This window comes from Manis pentadactyla, chromosome 7, assembly GCF_030020395.1.
Source record: "Manis pentadactyla isolate mManPen7 chromosome 7, mManPen7.hap1, whole genome shotgun sequence".
NCBI lineage: Eukaryota > Metazoa > Chordata > Mammalia > Pholidota > Manidae > Manis > Manis pentadactyla.
Window position 1 is genome coordinate 9,405,777 of NC_080025.1, and position 6,253 is coordinate 9,412,029.

Consider the following 6,253-nt stretch of genomic DNA (forward strand, 5'->3'; position numbering starts at 1 on the left):
AGGGATCCCTGCCAGCTTCAGTCTGAAAAACGTCTGGGCACGGGCGAGAGGGCATTTTCTCTGAGATATTCATGTCTGAGCAGCAGTAATAAAGGCAAGGAGAGGCTTAGCATTTACAGCCTAAGAAGATGAAATCATCTGTATGCACCCCTGTAATCTGTAACTCTTTCCCCTCAAAAGGAACACATTGGCAAGAAGTTAAAGGAGCAAGAGGATGTCAAAGGGAAAGAGCAGTTCCTTCACCTCAAGGCCCTCTGCACCAGCCCCAGGGCCCCAGGACCCGCATCGGGCACATGGCAGCAAGGGGCCAGGCTCCGTGTGTGACCAGAGAACTGGCTGGATTCCCCTCCTCCACTCTCAAGAATACCGCCAGACATCTCCCCCTCAGGTACGCGTTTATCCATTTAGTCACTCAGCTCAGTTCGAATCCCGACCCCACCACTTACTAGCTGCATGACCCATCAGCTATACAACAAACCCCGTGTGCCTCGGTGACCTCCCCTGTGACATGCAGCTGTTACATCCCCACCCCACAGGCTGCTGGGAGGCCTGAGAGAGCAAAGGCACATAAAGGACGTACGAACAGTGCCGGGTACATGCTGTCTCTTATTAGTTAGATGTTTCTCAAGCACCTAATATGGTCCCCCACCAGGGACACAGCCCTCCCTCTTTGCCGACTGGAAGGTGGACAACAAAACCACACAGGATGACCAGAGGTCCGTCGGTGCCTGGGGAGCAATGCAGACAGACATCCACATCGGTGATGGGCGGGGCAAGGGACTCCAGGAAGACTCCACAGAGGGGGTGGCCTGTTCACTGAATTCCTAATGACACGTGGGATTTCACTAGGTGAAGAAAGACAGGGGTGGGTAGGAAAGGGGAGCGCAGAGAATGAAAGACATTTGCTGGTGGTTTGTAAGATTAGAGCAGGATGTAGACGACTCCTGGTGGCAGAGAGGACGCAGCCAAACCATGCAGAGTATTTTCTGCTATCCTAAGGAATTTAAACTTTATCCTAAAAGCCCAGGGGAGGCCCCAAAGGATTTGAAACATGGTGACCCGTCGAAGGGTTAACAAACCAGCACGTATCATCTTTACAGTGTATCTGAGAGAAAACTTGTTTTTTCCTTTCGTTTTCTCAAAAATATTTGTAGCAGCCCTTGTCTGGGTCTTGAATTGTGGCCCATTTTATCCTGAAGCAGTCGTTATGATTTCATACAGGCAACTGGCTAGATAATAAATGCTTGCTCCTGCCAGGTTTTCCCCCCATTTCTTTTTCTCATTTTGTGCAATCATTCCAAAAAGGGAACTGCCAATTGTATTTCTTCATCAGAGAGCCCCTGATGGGGATGGACACTCGGCGGAGCCTTTTGCAGCATTTAGGGCAAACCACTTGGCTGAGCCGTCAAGTCCGTGCACAGGTAATCAGCAGATTTATTTGAGGAAATGTATTTATGGTGCTAAATGGCTGTTTGAAATGGGGCCATTATCTGGCCTTCTCGCTGGTGCTGTAAATGTCCCTCCAGAATGTGAAAACCCACAATAAGTTCATCATGCTTCCCAGACATGACTTTGAGACAATATTTATGCATGTACACGGGGACTTCCAGTCGTGTTTCTTGACCGCTCAGGCACAAACTCAACGCCAGATGCTTTATTGAATGTTTTCAGAGCCATCAGAGGCACAAAGGTTGGGGGAATAGGGAAGCAGAGATTTGTTGAATAGCCAATGGTGACTAGGGGTTGAAATGCCACCCTGAATTAGTCATAGCCAGCAAGAATCATAACTATACATCCTGGGGCCACTTCCAAGGGTACCCTTTTCTTCTGGCCCCAGGGGTGCCCTCTCCTCTAGAGGTCGGTGAGAAAAAAGTCCAGTCGAGTGGGGAATTTCCAGAGATCATCTGCAAGGAAAGAGAGGCTGATGCCTGTCGGGCTGAGCCCCTTCTGCAGGCCTTGGCTAGCCACACCCCCATCAAAACGGCAACGCTTGGTTTCAGTGGTTCTCGACCCCACTGTGGAAATACACTCTGAGATATAGCTGCTTTGAGATTCCTTATAAAAAGTCTGTGCCAAACCCCCAAATACCATTCCACGTGTTTCTGTTTGTTTCCCCATCTCTAAAGCTTATACAACGGAAGTGGGAAGAGACTCTTAAAAGAATTCACCAGTTTTTATTTATTTAGGAAAACTAATTATGTATGAATAGGGACAAGCATATGCCTACACAAGTGTAGCGAATACCCATGTAGTCGGGTGAGCCTCAGCATCTGATATCTATATATATTTAATGAGAAGCCACTATTTAAAACATTATATTGCTACAGAATTCTCACATTCTAGGAAATAAGCATTAATCAACATAGGTGGAACATGTGCTTAAGTAAACACGGGTGGGCCTATGGTCAGGAAAAATGAAGCCCCCTGTCGAGTGTATGTGGGCTGGGATTCCGCAGGGGAGGGTGGGGAGTGAGAGGGAGGAAATCGCTCTCTTAATAAGGTAGGGATGTAGGCACCGGCCTGGCAGTTCTCGAGGAAAAAGCCTGTGGGCCTGGAAAATGGAAAGAAAAGCAGATATGGAAGGGAGGGGACTAAAAAAGAATAGCAGGCTTGAGAAAACATGACAGCAGCAGAGATACTATAAGCAGGACAGCCAGTGAGAAGGACCCGGGCAGGGAGGGCAGAAGGGACTCATCTGGCACTGAACTGCAGGTTCTTGCCTATTCTGGGAAACACTCATTGGGTTCTGGTCCCTCTGGTGCTTTGGGAGATGATGACAGAGAGCCGGGTTTGGGATGGGCAAAGCAGCCTTAGGACGTGAGAAGATGGACAGGCCACCCCAATTCATCAAAAGCAGGAGCTTATAGCAAGAGGTGACCGTGGGGGTGTAAGGCCTCACTGCCGCCCCCGAATCTAGGGGAGGATCAGGAATCTTGGCGAGGTCCTGACATCTATGGGCAGAGCACGGTGGACAGCCTCAAGCAAGTGAGTTTGGACAGTAAAGAAAGAGGGTGGCTGCACAGGCCGGAGGACTTAGGGGCCTCCAGGGAGCTGACACTGGGTGCAGCTATACATACCTGTATACATGAACCACAAGGAAAGCCCCTTGGGACTCATCATTTCCAGACTTGCTGTTCTGAGTCATCACTGGGCAGCTAGTGAACTTGGGCTCACGATGCATTTTTATTTCTTTGGCATTTTAAAATGGCTTTTCAGGGGCTTTTTGTTTGTTTGTTTGCTACAAAGGAGAGAGCCTCTAGTAGGCACAATTCCTTCTTTTTAATTCCTTCAATTAATGAAGTGCTGGTTTCTTGTGTTTTCTAATTGAAGCCATTTTTCCTCCTCTCACAAATGTAACACATAATTGCCCCACACTTGGAGAAAGGCCAGATGGAAATGAACAACTACATTGTTTTCAAAACGAACATGCTTTTATTGGTTTTTCACACTATAAAAGGAATTTTTTTAAAGACCTATTTTGAAAAATCAGACCGTTCAGAAACCAAAAGAGGAAAATAAAAATACCTGATTCCCTACCACACAGCCTTTTTTATTTTATAAAATTCCATAATAGATAGTGTACAGTTATGTAATTGGCTCCATTTTTCTACAGCTCTACATTGGGAAGGCTTTGCCATGTCAATAAATATGGAGCATCATTTTCAATGGTTGCAGAGTATTCTGTGATAGATTCCCTTCATTTCTGTAACCAACCTCTCATTTTGGGACATTTTTGAAGCCATGGAAAGGTAAATGGCTTTTCACCAATGTTTCTGCACACTTGTCCAGTTATTTCCTAGGGACACATTCTGGAAGTGGGAGGTATTCCCCTAATCCAGTACTCTGTGCATTGCATGCACACAAACGTGTCTGCCGACACTGGGAATAGGGCAACGATCAAGACTGACACAGTCCCTCTTTCAGAGTTGATCTGGTAAAGAATTCAGGTATTCAACAAGGAATTCAAATAAAGTTTAATATACTTCCAGGAGGAAGGTGCATAGTATTGTAGATCAAAAGACGTGCACTTTTTAAAAGGCTCCTGCCACATCTTAGCTAATTGTTCCCCGGGAAACCTTGTGCTAATGTCTCCTCCCTCCAACACATTTGCAAGCCCCTACGCCCTCACTTCCATTGGCAGCTACTACGTGAACCCACTTCTTTTTCATTGCTGCCAATCCCAAAAGCCGAAATTGCTTCTCATTGTTGTGTTCAGGGCAAGGCATTATGTATCATTACGTTTCTGGTGACTTTTCTATTGTCCTACATTTGTAAGAAGACACTTAGCAACCCAACCTTTGTGTGTGTGCTTTCAAGATGCTAATTGCTTACATTTCCAGAGGTATGTTTAAAGGTCGTACCTGGAGCAGATTGTTCAGAAGCTGGAGCTGGTTCCTTAAAAATTCCTTTGTGCAAACCTCCCATCCTCACTGGTTCCATGGCACCTTCGTGTTTCTTTACATCTATGCAGCTGCTGCTCTCAGTCCTACTTCCCCTGAAATACACTCCCCTCGGCGTCAGACAGCTTGGAGGAGGTCTCCTCACAGATGCATACCTGTTCTTGACTCTTTCTGCACAAAATGCATCCGTGCCGAAGGCTCTGGGATGGGTGGAAGGAGGGAATAGAAGGTTAGGGACTTAGGTGGCCAGCCAGTCTAGAAGAACTGGAGCATGTTGGTAAGTCCCACAATCAGCTTATTTGACCAGTCACTGAGCTACAATCAAATGATTGATAAAATCAGTCATTTCTGTCCTGTAAATCAACCTGAGAAATAAAGTGCCATTCATTCATTTGCTCAAGTAATAATTGTTGAGCTCCTCATCTGCTCAAGGCCTCTGTGTCTGAGGATATACAATGTGAAGATCATTAGTTGTTATCTATTTCAGACCCACAGACTGGGAAAGTCGTCCTCCAGTAGGTGGGTCTGGCAGGCCCCACCAAAAGGTGAGCAGTTCATTATATGTATTGCCCATCTGGGAAAACCAAAGCCGAGTGGCAGAGCCCCTGGGGAGCAGACTTTCCCCAGGATCAGAGAGAACACCAGCTCTTGGGTGACCTGAATCACCACGGCACCCGCCGCATGAGGACAGACAGCCCTGGCGCCCGTGACCGCACTCTCCTGTGGAGTGACAATATCATCACGGAACCGTCAGAAATCTGTCCTTGGGACATCCGACTTTTGCATTCTACTGCCATGTTCCATAGCTGTTTATTTTTTGCTTTGCCAGTGCCCCATGGAAAATGCCAGCTTGTCCCCTTTGTACATCGAGGAAAGGGACTTTGGGCACGGTCAGGCTAGACGTTCCTCCCAGTGGGTGGAGGTGCTCCCCGCGCCCCCCCTCCCTGCGCAGAAGGATGAGAGGGGAACTGTAGCTCTGTGAGTCCAGAGGGACTTCACCCTCCTCCACCCAGTAAGATTCCTCTTGGGCTCCTGGGGCTTCTCCTCCTCCTCTCTTGATGTCCTGTCTCCTCCCTTCTAACCTTAGCTCAGTGACAAGCTGAGAAGCGGCCAGACCTCCTCAGACCCCAACTACGGACCGCAGAAAGCTTGGCCCTCATCCCCAGAGCTGCCACCGAAGGGACTGACTATCTGCACGTGTGGAGAGGGGCCTCTGGCTGCTGTTTTCACCGGACTGCTTCCTGGATGTTCACACTTCGGTGGGAGAATAATACCAGCCTTTGATTTAATTACAGGAAAGCTTTGTTCTTCCAATGCAAGAAACCCTCAGCAATAGGGCCCGGCCAGAAAATGCACCGGCTGCTCCGAGGAGAGCTGAGTGCTGCAGCGCCGAGCCATGGCTGAAGGGCAGCGTCTCAGGTTGTTCATAAATTTCAATATAGTTCCCGTAGTATTGTGTTTTCCTTGTGTTTCGTAAATGAATTTTTCACGGCTGACTGGGTTATTTGTGCCCCTCCCTCTGCCGGCAACGATTTGGGTCTTTGTCTGTACAGGAACCCCACAGCACGCCCCAGCCTGAAACAAATCAATGCCAAGATAAGCCTAACCCAGGGCAAGTGGTTGCTAACGGCTCTGCTGACAGAGAGGAGCGCCCACACTGCCAGGCAGGCCGGCCCTGGGCTGGGGAGGCGGCACAAACCGAACCGCAGCCCCGGTGTTGTCCGTAATGTTGGAAACAATGTGTTAGGAATCAAAAAAAAGGTTCTATCGTATGGGAGTTACGGTAGCCTGCCAATCCTCTTTATTTGTTTATTGACTTTTATTTTTAGACTTTCAAACTGTTCCCGTTGTTA